The 18,517-nt window shown below is 38.0% G+C and overlaps 1 protein-coding gene across 7 annotated transcripts in view; it reads left to right on the top strand.

The window, feature by feature from the left end:
- Positions 1-18,517, top strand: part of CDH12 (cadherin 12) — a 1,101,741-nt gene that overhangs the window by 82,015 nt on the left and 1,001,209 nt on the right. For 2 of the 7 annotated variants that reach the window (XM_051853853.2, XM_051853850.2), the window contains exon 2: positions 12,613-12,682. The exons of the other annotated variants lie outside the window; for them this stretch is intronic. The gene's annotated coding sequence lies outside the window, so the exon portion shown is untranslated. The remainder of the gene's footprint in view (positions 1-12,612; positions 12,683-18,517) is intronic. 7 annotated transcript variants of the gene reach the window in all.

The following is an 18,517-nucleotide window of genomic DNA, read 5'->3' as shown; positions in this document are numbered from 1 at the left end:
TTAAATACAAAAAGATAAAAAATACTGACAGTTACTGTGAAGAATAATGGAACCATACAATAAATAAGGAAATATGTACCTTGTAGCACATGTAAAATATTCTACATACAGATCAGTTCACCTTCTTTTCCTATCTAACTTTCTGCACAGCTCTCATAAGCCAACTTATATAATGTGAGATATTCTCATGGAAAGCCAAAAAAATTATATTGTAGAATAGTGCCCACAGCTTCCTGATGCTCAATTATGTTGTTTTTTTTCTAAAATTACCCCACCAGTTATTTTAATATCCAAATTCTCCAAATTTATCAAAATGGATGTACTTTATTTAGATTGCCACAAAGAATCTCAGTTTGTCTCAGTGTCATGGGATATTCAGCTTCCTCTCTGTTCCTGAAATGAGATTTTCAAGTATATCATTGAGAACCATTATGACCCCAAGGTAATGTCATGGACTGTGATTTTGTGTCAGTGATATATTGATTTCAGAAATGGCACAAATCTAGTTTTGATTGTAGTATTTTTGACCTGTTACTTCTATGTAACAATGATAAATTTTAAGGTTATAACCACCTCCTGCTGTCAAGGCTCCTACTTGCAGACACAAGCAGGTAAGGATTTCACTTACCTTGAAAAAATCTTGTGCTTTTTAAATGAAATACCTTGGAGCAGGAATTGTCTCTGGAGTCTCTATCTATGTATTCACACATATGTCTACATATGTATCTTCATATAACACATATAAAGTTTATAAAGATGGAATATGTATATATATAATAGGTCATGTAAAGTATTTTGATTAGTTCTCACTACTTTAATTTACTTACAGATTTTAAGCCTGAATTTCCCTTATGAATCCACATCATTATTAAAAACATGAATCTTTGAATGTCAATAGTATATCACAGCCACCCTCATGCAACATTCTTACTATTATATGAAGTATTTTGAGGTTGAGCTATGAATAGATACCAGCAAACAAATTTAGTGAAGATTTTTTGCATATGGATCCCGTTAATCAGGCATGGTTGCCATTAATCAGGCATGGTTTCTGCCCACTTGGTACTATTTCACTTTCACATACTTTTCCCTCTCTCAGCTAAGTTTACTTTCTGAATATCATGGAAACACCTGTAATCTGTTTGTTTAAATACTTAGAATTTGTGAGCCAAACAGAAATCAATTTTACTTTTACTTTTTTGCAGGACTTCTTTTTCTACCATTTCTGAGGGTTGATCCGATTACTACTAGGTGAAATCATTGTTCGCATCCACAATTTTCTATGTTGTGTGATGGGTCTCCTTATCTGCAGGGATAATTTCACAATATCCAGTAGATGGTTGACACTATGGATAGCACTGGACCCTAAAGATACCCAAGATGGTGATTGAATGAGTAATTGCTGAGTTGCATATACAGTACATATATAAGAGTTGTGTATATTGGCTGTGTATACGTGGATATGATGGACAACAGAATGATTCATGTCCTTGGTAGGATGGAGCAGGGCATCATAGACTTCATCATGCTACTGAGAATGGATGTAATTTTAAAAATCAGGAATATTTTATTTCTGGAAATTTCAATTTAATATTCTTGAACTATGGTTGATTGTAAGTAGCTGAAGCTGAGAAAAGAAAACCATGGACAAGAAGAACGCCTATGCTTCCTGCACTTGATCATTTTCAAATTATTCCCCACTTTTTCCCATCAATACTGGCCATCCACTGCACTTTTGAGGATACTCTGTGCTTCTGAGTGGTCTTTGTAAATGGAATAAATATTATACTTTCCAGTATTAGTTCCTTTCCCAGAACTGTGAAACAAGAGCTGAATCTAATTCAACCTTCTGCATGCATGATTGCCAAGATCCATCCTATTTCCTAGACATAAGATTTTATTAATAAAATAAATCCCTGTGCTACTTTCTTTTCTGAACTTGTTCTATTCTGTCTTCGTGCAGCATCATCTTGTTAAATCACAGTAGCCTTCTTGCTTTTCCTCAAGTACATTTGATTCAGAGACATTGCGCTTGTAGCTCTGTGTGCTAGGAAATCTCCCATGGAGATTCTGGTTCTACTTCATGAATATACTAAAATATTACTTCCTCCAATTTGTTTTCTCTATTTGTTCTATCTAACGTAGCATATTTACTATATTGTGTCATTCATTGTTCACTTCTGTCGGCTTTCCTAGAATCCCATCTACCACTCTGAAATTGTGTTACATATGGATACTTTACCTGTTTATTTTGGTGTCCTAGAATTAATTGTGTCCTTTGTTTTAGCCAGGTTTCTCCAGGGAAACAAAAATAATGGATAAATAACACATCTGTATGTGTATATGTGTATATACATGATCTAGATACACAGATAGAAGATATCTGCAGAGAGATTTTGAACAGTTTTTTCACCTGATTCTAGAAGCCAGAAAGTCTGAAATCTGTAGGCTAGACTAGCAGGCAGGATAACCAGTTGTGCAACTGAGGTCCTAAACATCAACAAAAACTGGCCAATCTTTGATAAGCATTCAGATATATTAGGTAAAGAAATTCCCCTCTCATGGGTGAAAATTTTTTAAAAATGATTATAACTTAAAATATTTCATATGCATTTCACTTGATTATTATTATACTTGTAATTTCTTCAGTTACAGGTTTATTATGCTTTTGTTCTATTAGAGCAACAGAAGTTCATACTATAATAAATAGAACTTAAAAGAATAATAGAATATGTTTCTCATTTAAGTTTAGTGATATCCTGAAACTGAATGATGACCAAGCCACTTATTCCCTCTCTTTACCAGTTATTTTATTTGTACAGTATATTAAAGTCTTTTCTTATTGGCCTGACATAATAGATTCTGTGTAAATGCAACATCTCATTTAAGGCTTGATATCCTTTATCTAAAAATGTAAATTATAGTAAATACCAATGCTTTTCAAAGGACATACTATCTAAAATACACTTATAAAATTTGGGTTCATAACTGACTAAATCAAAGGAGATTAAAAACCTAAGAATTGCTGGGTTTCTCAAAAATGGAGATTATTAGTGTAGGATATTTATAAGGTACTTGGAGTAGGTCATAGAATTATCCCTTCAAGAATTTAACAGAATAAGCCATAAATTGTTTTGGAAGAGTGAGTGCATTTTCATTAAATAATTTGGAGTCACTTATAGATTTTTTTGCCAAATTTTGTAGGTCAAAATTAAATTATGCCTTCAATTAGTGTGTTAAATTTCAGCTCATTCTTTGATGTACAATAGAACCTAGTGTGCTATATTTATATATTGAAACTAGTGCATGGGGCCAGCGCCGTGGCTCACTTGGTTAATCCTCCACCTGTGGCGCGAGCATCCCATATGGACACTGGGCTCTAGTCCCAGTTGCTCCTCTTCCAGTCCAGCTCTCTGCTGTGGCCCAGGAAGGCAGTGGAGGATGGCCCAAGTGCATGTGCACCTGCGTCCGCGTGGGAGACCCGGAAGAAGCACCTGGCTCTTGGCTTCAGATCGGCGTAGCTCCTGCCATAGTGGCCATTTGGGGAGCGACCCAATGGAAGGATGAACTTTCTTTCTCTCTCACTGTCTTAACTGTCAAAATAAAAATTAAAAAAAAGAAAAGAAAAGAAACTAGTGCAGACCAATTCAAAATTTTTGCTCGATGGCTGCTGAGACATTTTTAATTTATTATTGCATTCTATATTCACAGTAAATATTTAATAAAATGAAAGTATAGCATTTAACCTATGGTATATGCATAATTAATCTTTTAGAAGCATGGACATTTCTCACTGATTTTCTAAAACAATGTAATGTTAAATAATACAACTATACTAGATAACACTGAAAACTACAGTAAAATATATAATAACAATATAATTTATAATAAACCTTGTAAGCAACTAATACCATATCATTAATTGCACTATATATATTTATGTACCCATGTGTATATATATATACACACACACACACATTCTTTATAAGTCTTTTCTCTTTAACTCCATGTGTCTTAATGAAGTTAATAGAAATTACATTTAATATTGTTATCTAATCCTGCTCTGTGTCAGCATTAACATGAAGATCAAAATTGTCTAAAAACAAATACATTAGTCTACCATGTGTGCATTTGTGTATGTGGATGGAATATACAAATACTAATTGTAGCCAACTGAAGACCAAAGTGAACGTACAAAGTCTCAAACATGTGCACAGTGGGGAACTGCCGACAGAGATATAGGAAGCTGTGATGAAAACGGGGACTCAGAGACTTAGTGTCATCAGAGCTCTTTGCCATGAACTGTTTTCGCTTTTCCTTACCTGTTGTTCTATGGTAAATCTTGCAGTACATGACTGTGTGTCACACAGGATTTTGACTGGCTTCCTCCAGTACTGTTTTTATCCAGGAAAGGACTCCTGGGGTTTCAGTGTTTGGATTCACAGTTGTAATGAAGATGATATAGTTAAAAAAAAAAAAAAAAGCCCATGCCTGAGGGTGAGTGAGTCCCTTTGGGACAGTCCCTTATAGATGAGTGATAAAGACAGGGGGATAAACCAGTCAGTGGGACCCAGTCAGATTCCCGTATTTTGTATTAGCCTTATTATAAAAAAGTTGGCCTGTTTGTGTTTGGTGTGTATGTGTTTGTGTTCCTGTGTTTCTATTTAAGCAAAGACTTTTTAGAAACACTAGCTTTGAGTTGACAGAAAGATAAATAAAATGGGCCAACATATGTTCAAATTTCTAAATGTTTCTCTACTCCAAGAATTATCAAGAGCATTAACTTTGTTTCTTTTAAAATATGATGAGAAAATAATATCACCGTTTTGATTTCCCTTCTCACCATCTCTAAAAATATACATATCTGATGAGGAGGCATCTAAGAAGTTTACTTATATTGACTGTTTACGTCTCCATATTCCTTCTCTAAAGAAAAAAATTATTTATTTATTTATTTGAGAGGTAGAATTAGAGAAGGGGAGACAGAGAGAACCCTCAGCTGGCTCATTCCTACCCTCAGCTGGTTCATTTAACCTACTACACCACAGTGCCAGCCCCTCTAAAGAAAAATAGTGAAAGAGAAGTTTTCTGCCTGTGTGAATTAGAACTAAAAAGAGAAAAACTTTTCCATAAGAAAAACCATTGCATATGTGTGTGTTTTATACAGATAATAATGAGTGAAAATGTCACAACAATCTAAGCACAGAAAGACTAAGTAAGTTATATTCCAATTCTAAGTAAGTTATATTCCAATTTAATATTCTATAGAATTGTTTAATCTTGCTCTGAAAAGATTATATTAGAAAGATGTCTATTTAATTGTGTTACCTTGAGTTATTTGTTTGTTATACTGGTATACATTTTTCTCAGAATGTAAGGGTGGCAAGTTATGTAATATATCTTTAGTTTATATCTAGATAATCTTTAATAATGGGATCTGGATTATATGTGATGGCTAGTGAGTAAACCAGAAGTCAGTGGCAGAAACCGGAGTAGATGTAAATGCATCCTGACTCCTAGTTTATACATCTTTTAAAAAAAAAAAAAACATTTATTTATTTATTTGAGAAGTAGAGTTACAGAAAGTGAGAGGAAGAGAGAGAGAAAGGTCTTCAACCCACTGGTTCACTCCCCAAATGGCTGCAATGGCTGGAACTGCGCTGATCCGGAGATAGGAGCCAGAGCTTCTTCTGGTTCTCCCATGTGGGTGCAGGGGCCCAAGCACCTGGGCCTTTTTCTACTGCTTTTCCAGGCCATAGCAGAGAGCTGGATTGGAAGAGGAGCAGCCAGGACTAGAATGTGGCGCCCAAATGGGATGCCAGTGCTGCAGGTGCAGACTTAACCCACTGTATCACAGCACCGCCCAGTTTATGTTTATCACCTCTATTCTTCATGATCCCCTCTGCTCATAGGTAAGTTAAAGAACTGAATAAGCCTTCTCTCAGGTGCATATGAAGTAACAACTCTTCAGTAGGGACTCCATTTTTGAGCACCCAAGACTCCAGCTTGAGAAAGTAGCCCCCACCATGAGGTTCTGGTCTGAAACTATGATCTAAAACTCAGACAGTAACAGTATTCATACAGTATCAGTGCACTGCATCCCATTTGGCAGAGCATAGATACTCCCTAGCATGATCACTCAATCTTAAAACAGATAAACTGCACCTGGGTTAATGTTAAGTTGTAATTTGTCTATTGTCAAGATTGTAATTGATATTAGTTTCGCATAGGCCTTAGATCAGCTTGACCCTAGTAACTGTGTATTCTCCTTCCCCCACCCCCTATTCTAGCAACCATGTATTCCCCTGCCCTCCTTGTAGTTTTTGCCTTTATAAACCCTGTTGCTTTGAGCTTTGGGTCAAGAGTTCTGTATGACATGAGCTTGTTCTCCAGTAATGGCGATAAAGGACCATCAAATTTTATCAATGTGTGGTGCTATTCTGTTTGCACTTGCTCAGATACAATAAAAACTATGGAAATATTGATGTTTTGAAGCCCAGTCACCTTTAATTTCTCATAAAACAAAACTTTACTTAACCTATAACTATAATAACAAAGAAATCACTGCCATTAGAAAAAATTGTCCTCTAAACCTCAAATCCATTTAAATTATAAATGCTTAAGGGCTGTTTCCACATCTTTAAAAATTGTGTGTCTCTATCTTGGCTCAGATCCTAGAATATAATAAAAGCTCAATAACTGAATATTTTGGTGGAAATTTTAATTTCAAAGTCACTTCTATTTATGATGAAATACATTATATATTTACTACCACTATGATAGAATTATCTAACTTGATTTTTTTTTTTTTTTTTTTTTTTTTTTTGACAGGCAGAGTGGACAGTGAGAGAGGGAGACAGAGAGAAAGGTCTTCCTTTGCTGTTGGTTCACCCTCCAATGGCCGCCGCGGCTGGCGTGCTGCCGCCGGCACACCACGCTGATCCGAAGGCAGGAACCAGGTGCTTCTCCTGGTCTCCCATGGGGTGCAGGGCCCAAGCACTAAGCACTTGGGCCATCCTCCACTGCCTTCCCGGGCCACAGCAGAGAGCTGGCCTGGAAGAGGGGCAACCAGGACAGAATCCGGTGCTCCAACCAGGACTAGAACCCCGTGTGGCGGCGCCGCTAGGTGGAGGATTAGCCTACTGAAATGCAGTGCCGGCCACTTTTTTTCTTTAGAATCAAACAGAGACTAATGTAGACCTGAATAAAAATTATAGAATAAAATAGATTATGTGAATATTGTTCTTCATGAGAAATAGAATCTTCAGTAAAGTAGTTAAAATGTGTAGAAACTTGATTTGAGTTCTGTCTTTTGTATTGTTTTCTAGAAATTTTAAGCATAGTTAGATAATTCAAAATACTGCTCTAAAATTTTTCTTAAATTTTTTCACAAAATTTATAACTGAAATTCTTGGTATATCAGATTACTTATAAGCACTCTATTAATGATTTTTCTTTTAATTGTAGACTATAGCTAAAATGTTTTATTTTATAGCAAATATGTTAAATGAAATGCCATCTTTAAAATAATACACCAAATTCCAAGCCGGCGCCGCGGCTCACTAGGCTAATCCTCCGCCTAGCGGCGCCGGCACACCGGGTTCTAGTCCCGGTCGGGGCGCCGGATTCTGTCCCGGTTGCCCCTCTTCCAGGCCAGCCCTCTGCTGTGGCCAGGGAGTGCAGTGGAGGATGGCCCAGGTGCTTGGGCCCTGCACCCCATGGGAGACCAGGAAAAGCACCTGGCTCCTGGCTCCTGCCATCGGATCAGCGCAGTGCGCCGGCCGCAGCGCGCCGGCCGCGGCGGCCATTGGAGGGTGAACCAACGGCAAAGGAAGACCTTTCTCTCTCTCTCTCTCTCTCACTGTCCACTCCGCCTGTCAAAAAATAAAAAAAATAAAAAAAAAATACACCAAATTCCTCATGTATAAGTTATAATTTTATATAAATTTAATATACATAAATATATATTTTTTTAACCGGTGCCCATATGGGATGCCAGCACTTCAGGCCAGAATGTTAACCCACTGCACCACAGTGTCAGCCCTAAGAACACTGAGAAGTCTTTGTGGGTTAACATTGGTGGGGTAGTGATGGTGAAGGTGCTCATGGGAGAAGATGTTCTGGACATCTAAAAGCAATGCTGTGGAAAAGTTTTTGGGAAAGCTTTTCTGGCATATGACCCCAAGTGAACAAACATATCCATAGACATACTTGACACAAATGGATTTGGAATTTATAAAGAGTAGGGGGTCAGACCCAAGATAATAGCTGATATTTTGAGTGTCCCTACCCTGTGGCAGGCACTGGGCTAGGTGCCTGTGATATAGTGCCTCCTTGAATTCTCACTATAGTCTTATGAGGTAGGAGGCCTTATATAAGTCTTGTATGGATGAAACTTCAAGAGATTGAGCAACTTGCCCATGATCTCACCAGCAAGTATTAGACCTGGGACTGGAGCCCAGATCTTCTGAGCTTGTACTTATGTTCTCAACCACACTGTTACTATGATGATGTCACTGCTACTATTATTATACTTGTATCAGTAATATTTTCATTTAATAGATAGGAATTCTACCCATACATGGAATAACTTTAAACCCTAAGTGCCTGCGTTATTTTTTATTTAGTAAATATAAATTTCCAAAGTACAGCTTATGGATTACAGGGCTTCCCCTCCATAATTTACCTCCCACTCGCACCGCTCCCATCACCCTCTCCAACTCCCATTCCATTCACATCAAAATTCATTTTCAATTATCTTTATATACAGAAGATCGATTTAGTATATATTAAGTAAAGATTTCATCAGTTTGCACTCACACAGAACATAAAGTGTAAAATACTGTTTCAGTACTAATTATAGCATTACTTCACATTGGACAACACATTAAGGAGAGATCCCACATGAGAAGTAAGTACACAGTGACTCCTGTTGTTGACTTAACAATTTGACACTCTTGTTTATGGCGTCAGTACCTCCCTTCAGAGAAAGGTACCTCCTTCTTTGATGGCCCCATTCTTTCCACTGGGATCTCACTCGTGGAGATCTTTCATTTAGGTCATTTTTTTTTTTTTTTTTTTTTTGCCAGAGTGTCTTGGCTTTCCATGCCTGTAATACTCTCATGGGCTTTTCACCTGGATCCGCATGCCTTAAGGGCTGCTTCTGAGGCCAGAGTGCTGTTTCGGACATCTGCCATTCTATGAGTCTGTATCTCGCTTCCCATGTTGGATCGTTCTCTCCCTTTTTGATTCTATCAGTTAGTATTTTCAGACACTAGTCTTGTTTGTGTGATCCCTTTGAGAATCCCCTGGCACGTTTCTAACTCCACCATTTGGGTGGAGGTTCTTTTTTTTTTTTTTTTTTTTTTTTTTTTACATTTGATGGTCCTTTATTGCCAGCAGTGGAGAGTGGGCTCATGCCCTAAAGAACTCTCGACCCCAAAGCCCAAAGCAACAGGGTTTATAAAGGCAGAAACCACAAAAGCGGGAGGGGAATACCTGGTTCCTGGGGTCAAGCTAACCTAAATAGTCTTAACAATACCAGTTACAGTCTTAACAATTTCAGTTATAATCTTGATATCAATCCAGGTATTGGCTTAAATCATATGTAGGACATAGACAAATTACATTGTTATCATTAACCCAGGTGCAGCCTATCTGTTTCCAAGCTTCATCATGCTATGGGGTGTTCATGCTTTGCCAAGTGTGATGTAATGGACTGCTATTTTCTGAGTGTTTTAGATTATAGTTTCAGACCAGAGTCTCACGGTGGGAGTGCTTTTGACAATAATTGAGTCTTTGATTCAACCATATCATATGGATCAGGAAGTATATTTAGAGCAGAGTAATAGGTATATATATATATATATATATATATACACATACATGAGTTTAACAGAAGCTATACTTTGTCTAATGAAATGTAGTGACTGGTTAAGAATGTAGGGGCCTACAGTCAGTCCAAGGAGGTGGCGGCTACTTTGTAGGACAACCCCTGTAAGAGACTAACTGGCTATGTAACAGATCAATGGAAGACTGGAGGTGGCTGAAGTTGGCATCTTGGAAGTATTTAGCTTACCCAGAACCAATGCCTGTCACACTGAACCCAACTAGCACCAGAACTAATGAGGTAGGGCAGTGCTGGCCGTCGTTAAGGCTTGGGGGATTGAGTGATATCCCTCAGCTCCAGTAAGCACAGACCTGAGGCAGGACATGGAGAGTGACACAGAGGGTGGGACCTCTTGGAGATAGCTGGAGTGGGAGATGTTAAGAGCTAGTTTTTGTTTTGGTGGACCCAGCCTTCCATGCTCTTTGTTAGTTTTGGGTACAGGATATCACAGTGGGAGAGGCAGGATCAGGGCTCAGAGCAAACCTTTCTGTCACAGCTTCAGGTTGCAGGAACTGCTGCTTTCATCCAAGGTTTTATGTGCATGGCCATCTAGCATTGCATTGCTTTAAATCTGGAAGGATCAGAGCGAGGTCTTCCTGGAGGTGGAAGGTAGTCTCCATATTTCACTGGAGCTTCCAAATGTACCACGGAACTAAAGGCGAACACACTTCCAAGAAGGATGCCATGACAGGAAAGCCCAGCTGTGTGCACTTGGGCGGGGACAGGGCAGAGGGCTGGAACATCCACACTTGCAGCTCAGCAGGACTGGATAGTGGGTGGGTCACTGCCAGTCCTGATAGGTCCAATTCCCAGAAATTCTGAGCCACACGGACAGAGTCTCTCCACAAAACATGCCCTAAGGAATAGGACTTTGCTAAAAAATAGCTGGGGTGCTAAGGACTCCATCCTGCACAGGAAGTGAGGCCCTCTCATCAGAGGAGCCTTGAAAGCCTGCAGCACAATTCCAAGCTTCAGTATTTATAGACCTTGACTGGCAGGAGTGACCGATGGTGGGAGGTGGAGCCCTCATTTTGAGCATGTCCCAAATTGAACATCTCCTCCCTCTCTTATTCCCACTCTTATATTTAACAGGGATCACTTTTCAGTTAAAATTTAAACACCTAAGAATAATTGTGTGATAATTACAAAGTTCATCCAATAGTACTAAAACAAAACAAAACAAAAATACTAAAATGGATAAAGTATTACATTGTACATCAACAGTCAGGACAAGAGCTGATCAAGTCACTGTTTCTCATAGTGTCCATTTCACTTCAACAGGTTTCCCCTTTGATTTCTCTTCAGATTGTATAAATCTTTCACCTTTTACTAAATATTTTTCAATAATAGTGTATTGCTATTCCCTAGCTCTAAAAATATATTTATAAGAGAATTGTAGGTATAATATTTTCTTAATGCTATTCAATGCAGGTGGCTGGATATAATTATTGTTATTAATTTTAGTTTCCAGCTTGTAGCAATAAGGGAAATAGGTACATTAAAACCCATAAATAAATATTCCATAGTGACTATATGCCCCATTTTTCAAGTGATTATTGTATTATAAAATATGCCTTCTTTTTAAAGCTAAACACACACTTGAATTGGCAGAGGTTGATTTCATGTATTTTACCACTCAATGGAATGAATACTCTCTTTTTTTTTTAACTTTTATTTAATGAATATAAATTTCCAAAGTACAGCTTATGGATTACAATGGCTTATCCCCCATAACTTCCCTCCCACCCACAACCCTCCCCTTTCCCACTCCCTCTTCCCTTCCATTCACATCAAGATTCATTTTCAATTATCTTTATATACAGAAGATCAATTTAGCATATATTAAGTAAAGATTTCAATAGTTTGCTCCCACACAGAAACACAAAGTGAAAAATACTGTTTGAGTACTAGTTTTATAGCATTAAATCATAATGTACAGCACATTAAGGACAGAGATCCTACATGAGGAGTAAGTACACAGTGACTCCTGTTGTTGACTTAACAAATTGACACTCTTGTTTATGGGGTCAGTAATCACCCTAGGCTCTTGTCATGAGTTGCCAAGGCTATGGAAGCCTTTGGAGTTCACCGACTCTGATAATATTTAGACAAGGTCATAGTCAAAGTGGAAGTTCTCTCCTCCCTTCAGAGAAAGGTACCTCCTTCTTTGATGGCCCCATTCTTTCCACTGGGATCTCACTCATGGAGATCTTTCATTTAGGTCATTTTTTTTTTTTTTTTTGTCAGAGTGCCTTGGCTTTCCATGCCTGTAATATTCTCATGGGCTTTTCACCTGGATCCGCATGCCTTAAGGGCTGCTTCTGAGGCCAGAGTGCTGTTTTGGACATCTGCCATTCTATGAGTCTGCTGTGTATCTCGCTTCCCATGTTGGATCATTCTCTCCCTTTTTGATTCTATCAGTTAGTATTTTCAGACACTAGTCTTGTTTCTGTGATCCCTTTGACTCTTAGTCCTATCTTTATGATCAATTGTGAACAGAAATTGATCACTGGGACTAGTGAGATGGCATTGGTACATGCCACCTTGATAGGATTGTATTGGAATCCCCTGGTATGTTTCTAACTCTACCATTTGGGGCAAGTCAGCTTGAGCATGTCCCAAATTGTACATCTCTTCCCTCTCTTATTCCCACTCTTATATTTAACAGGGATCACTTTTCAGTTAAGTTTCAACACTTAAGAATAATTGTGTATTAATTACAGAATTCAACCAATGAATACTCTTTTGAGGAATTCATCATCTCCAGTTTAGATGAAAATCTGAACAAGAAATGTAAGTACCCTCCCTACAAATTATGTTACTACATTGCAGCACTAACTTATTGGAAAGTATCTGGATAGATTATCAACTAAGTATTTCATGCTTCCATTCAATTAAGTGGCATTGAATGTCCAAGTGTTACATATCCATAGATCTTCGGACACAGGGGTATTCATTTTGCTTCTTTACCATAAGATGTCATAGTATTCAAAAAATCCTTTGCTTTTATTTAAACTATGTCAAAGAAAAATTACTGGGAAAATTTTTTTTGAATCCTCAAATACTAGATTCATCGGGTCTATCTCAACAACATTGCAGTCGTAGTTAAATATGAGCAGTAAGTACAAAAGTATATAGATGTATTCTGAAATTTGATACATATCAAAAATACTAAGAAATTAATGAGTACTAGGTATCCAACACCTGCTGTAAGACAGAAAATGAGGCACATTAAATTGAAGTGTCTTGGTTACCTGTCACATTTATTTTTCTCTCCATTCCTCCTGAGTATATTTCTAAGTGCTGTTTTAGCTATATTAAAGTTTACAAATTAACTTAAAATACGTGTACTCCTCTGCTGTCAGACTTTGTCATTCATTATATCTAAAAGTTTATCCATACTGATAAATGTTGCTCAGTTTCATATAGATTCACTGCTTTACATTTTGATTGTATGTATTCAGGAATCTATATATCACCTTGTTGATTTAGTTTTTCTAACTGTAAGTGAAGTTATTATGAAGTTTTTGTGCATATCATTGTTCATCTGACCAAAGATTTTTCCAGGATTCCTAGAAGTAGCATTTTAATGTATGATGGTACATCTTCCAATGCATGCCTGCTGTCTTATGTCTTTAATATACAATAATCTATAGCCATTTTCAGACTTTCTTTTTGTTTCATGATCTTTATACCTGTGGAGAGTACACAAAATCATCTTTTCAGAATGTCTGACAGAGTTCCTTGGATGCTCTCTCATGACTAGTCTCTTGTCAGGCATTTTTAGGAAAGATAAGATAGAAATGATTATACGCTTTGCACAGTGTACCTGAAGGAAAGAGATGACAAACTTACATTGTGTGGAAATTAACCATGCCCATTCAGTAAGGCAATTCATAATTTTTCTACTATAATGTGATATACACATTAATGAATAGCCAACTCATAAAGTTGTGCATTACACCTGTATCCTCTAATTTTAATGCTGTGCATTACACCTGTATCCTCTAGTTTTAATGACTAATTTCTAGTGTTCTTTATACATGTGTTAGAATCCCATTGTCAGAATTCACCCTCTTATTTGTTCCATCAGTTATCTGTCAATAGCGTCATACTGAAGGGAAAATACAGATGGCTACTTCAAAAAAATCATGGAAAATGGAATTGTAATCTGAATTTCCTATGAATATTTTGAAGATCCCTCAAATGTGTAAAGGATATTAATGGAATATGAATACATATTTGATATAATAATGTATTAATGAGAAAAGTATTTTATAACATGGAGGAATTTTCTATGAGAAATATGAATTAAGATTCAATTAGGAATTATGAATTAAGATTTATTCCATCTGCTGGCTCACTCAGCACACACCCCGAACTGCAGGGAATGAGCCAGTCTGAACCCAGGTGCCTGGAATTCAATCTGGGTCTCTCACATTGGTGGCTGGGACACAAGCACTTTCAACATCACTGCTGCCTCCCCAGGGTGTGCATTAGCAGGAAACTGAATTGGAAGTGGGGCCAGGACTTGAACCAAGAACTCTGATATGGAATGTGGACATCCCAAACAGTGACTTAGACACTGAACCAAGTGCACACCCCTGTTTTAGGTTTTATCACTCAGAAAATGGTTTAAGGAGGACACTTCCATGCAGGGAACTATGCAACTGAGTGAACTTCATAGCATAATAGTGTAAAATTTGTGTTCAGAAAAAGGGAAGGATCTTGAAACAAGTCATGATAATAAACTGAAGCATAGAAAGCAAATTGCTTACCAGATAAGATAACTATTGTCCAAATGAAAGATGTGTTTGCTTAGTTGAATTAGCTCTTGATCGAGATAAGTATATTTACAGAAATTTCCTGAAGCAAACAACATGTGATTAGTTTAACTCTTATCTACCTAAACAGATATGTCCTAGAACAAAGGTTAGGTCAATTTGACACCAATGATCCCCGTTCTCAGTCTGAATCATTTAATTATGTGGATTCAATTGGTCTTGGATCAAATTTGAAAGTTATAAATGATTGTTTCTATAAATTAGTGATAGAACTTTCTGCCTCAAGAAATATATTGAAATGGGAATAATTAACATGAAATCAGTTCCTCACCTGTGTATTTTCCAATTAATATGTTATTCTTTCAAATTATTCATAACAAAGATCTAAACACTCTATTGTCTGAGAAGCAAATCTAAATGCTAATAGATTGATATGATAGAATCGAATTATTTCTATTGTAATGTCAAAGGAGATAGTTTTTAGTAAGAGCTTAATCCTGCAGTTGTTATTTTAAAAGGCTGATTTTCTTTCTATGCGTATATGGGAAAAATTCAAGTCAAATACTCATATACATGTATGTTACTTGTCTTTCACTTGCTTTCATACACAGACACACACATGCACATACATCTAATAATTCTGTAATATATAAGTTGAGTTTGAGAGTGAAATATAATTAACTTTGATTATCAATTTGGCCACTGACTACTTGCTTGATCTGAAGCAATTTACTTCTCTGGGCATACCCTCCCCCTCTCACTAACCTTCTTCCTCCTACCCCAGGAAAATTAGAACGTTGAGTCAATAATGTTTAAATTTCTTTTTTATTTTTGTTATTATAAAATTCATTTATTTATTTGAAAAGCTGAAAATGGAAAACATAACTCATCTACAGGTTCACTGCCCAAATAGCAACAACAGCTAGGACTGAGGGAAGCCAAAGCTGGAGCCTAAAATTCAATCTGGGTGTCTTGTGTGGGTAGCAGGGACCCAACTACTTGAGACATCACCTACTGCCACCTAGGGTGCACACTATCAGGAGGTTGGAATGTGGCATCCCAGGGAAAGTCTTAATTGCACACCAAATGCTTTCTCCCAGGCATTTCCATGATACCAGATTATACATGTTTGTGTAGTTTAAACTTTGGAAACCTTGCAATGCTGTGGAAGAAAAAGCACCATTATCTGTAATATGTACTAAGTCAGGCACAAGGTTTTGTTTGTCTTACAACAGTTTTATGGAGAAAAAAAAAAACTGCATTCTTTCTGTGATTGCTGTGAATATTCCTTATAATTAAAAGTTCAACAGGATAAATAAATTATAGACATTTTAATGACTATTTAAGATATATTTAAGGGGCCGGCGTTGTGGTGCTGCGGGTTAAATCCCCAGCCTGAAGTGTCGGCATCCCATATGGGTGCCGGTTCTAGTCCCGGCTTCTCCTCTTCCCATCCCTCTCTGCTATGGCCTGGGAAAGCAGTACAAGATGGCCCAAGTCCTTGGGCTCCTGCACCGCATGGGAGACCCAGAAGCTCCTGGCTTTGGATCGGTGCAGCTACGGCCATTGCGGCCATCTGGGGAGTGAACCAGTGGATGGAAGACCCCTCTCTAGGTCTCTACCTCTCTCTGTAACTTTGTCTTTCATATAGATAAAAATAAAATCTTAAAAAAAAGATATATTTGGAGCCAGTGCCGTGGCTCACTAGACTAATCCTCCACCTTGCGGCACCGGCACACCGGGTTCTAGTCCCGGTCGGGGTGCCGGATTCTGTCCCAGTTGCCCCTCTTCCAGGCCAGCTCTCTGCTGTGGCCAGGGAGTGCAGTGGAGGGTGGCCCAAGTACTTGGGCCCTGCACCCCATAGGAGACCAGGAGAAGCACCTGGATCCTGCCTTCGGATCGGCACGGTGCGCCAGTTGCAGCGCGCCGGCCGTGGCGGCCATTGGAGGGTGAACCAACAGCAAAGGAAGACCTTTCTCTCTCTCTCACTGTCCACTCTGCCTGTCAAAAAAATAAAATTAAAAAAAAAAGATATATTTGAACTCCTGAAATAATTACATTCCCAGATAAACAAATTGATAAATTGGTTTGCAGGGATATTTTGTATAACATTGTAAATATTTGTTTTTTTTTTTTTTTTAGTTTTTTTATCCATATGTAGTGTCAGACATAAATAGTATAGCCTATTTTTTTTTTTATTTGACAGGTAGAGTTATAGACAGTGAGAGAGAGACAGAGAGAAAGGTCTTCCTTTGGTTGATTCACTCCCCTAATGGCCGCTACGCCGATCCGAAGCCAAGAGCTATCCTCCCAATCTCCCATGTGGGTGTATGACCCAAGGACTTGGGCCATCCTCTGCTGCCCTCCCAGGCCACCACAGAGAGCTGGACTGGAAGAGGAGCAACCGGGACTAGTAACCGTCACCCCAACCGAGACTAGAACCTGTGGTGCTGGATTAGCCAAGTGAGCCATGGCACTGGCCTAGTCTAGCCTATTCTAACAGGCAGCATAGAAAGTTTGGCATAGATGTTGCAGAGTGGATATTACCATTTACATCATGTAATAAGCCTTTAGAATTGCTTTTAATACTCAAATTGGAGTAAGGATGTACTCAGATATTATTTCTTTGTGTGACAAAAGAATAGAAGGTTTCACTGGTAGGTGGCTAACCTAACAAGTAAGCTGCTGGTGAGGGGACTGCATCTTCAATCAGACTGCCCAGTTCCATTAATTATTATTAAGTCAGGATCCTCCTGACTCTAGCAGTGGCAATGGCACTTGTGGCTCAATTGATTGGATTCCTCCCAACCATGTGGGAGACTTGGACTACTTTCTCACCTCCCAAATTCAATCCTATCCCAACCCTGTCTTTTGTAGGCATTGGAGAAATGAACCAACCAATAGAAGCTCTCTATATGTGTCTCTGTGTATTTATCAAATAAATAAAAAAGAAAGTAAGTAAATAAAACATGTTTTAAAAAGTATAGGTTTCAGGGGCCAGCATGGTAGCATTGTAGATTAAACCTCCACTTGTGGCACCAGCATCCCATATGGGCACCAGTATGAATCCTGGCTGATCCACTTCTGATCCAACTCCCTGCTAATGTGCTTGGGAAAACAGTGGAAGATGGCCCAAGTGCTTGAGCCCCTGAACTCACATGGGAGATCAGGAACAAGCTTCTGGCTCCTGGTTTTGGATTGTCCCAGCTCTGGCCTTTGAGACCACCTGGGGAGTGAACAAGGGGATGGAAAATATTTCTCTCTCTCTTTTTCTCTATTTCTCTCCCCTCTCCCTCCATCTTTGTCTCTAAAATAAACAAATTTAAAAGAAGTATAGGTTTCAGTACAGTATTTTAAAATAGTTCCTAGAAAGCTTTATTCAATTTGACACAATTACATAGCACCTAATATTCTAAGTAATAATTTACTTGCATTCATTAGTAGTCCCACAGGGCATGCCCTTTAGAAAACTTTTAATGGTATTCTTTCTCTGTGCCGTCTCAGCTAATAACTGAAATAAGAAAAGCGAGTCGCCTTCAATGATATTTTAGATAGATTTAGACTAGATGACATATGTGAAAAATATTTTAAATATGAAATGCTATGAGTATAAAACCTAGGCTATAAATCAAGCAGGAGAAGACTTCTTCAATCTTCATGAAAACCTGGATGTCAAGTTGCTGCTCAGGTTTCATTGTCACCTGCAGTTTTTCATGATAGAGAACTTTGAATAAAAAAATTGTCTAAAGTGTCATTTATTAAGAAAAGAAAGGAAATAGTAAAAAATATGGCAAAAGTAACAATTATACCTAAAGGATCCCAAAATGTAGAATATTGTTTGTGA

This window comes from Oryctolagus cuniculus, chromosome 14 (genome assembly GCF_964237555.1).
Source record: "Oryctolagus cuniculus chromosome 14, mOryCun1.1, whole genome shotgun sequence".
In the NCBI taxonomy this organism is placed as follows: Eukaryota; Metazoa; Chordata; class Mammalia; order Lagomorpha; family Leporidae; genus Oryctolagus; species Oryctolagus cuniculus.
Note: the sequence above shows the minus strand (reverse complement) of the source record. Positions and strands in the feature narration are given on the sequence as shown.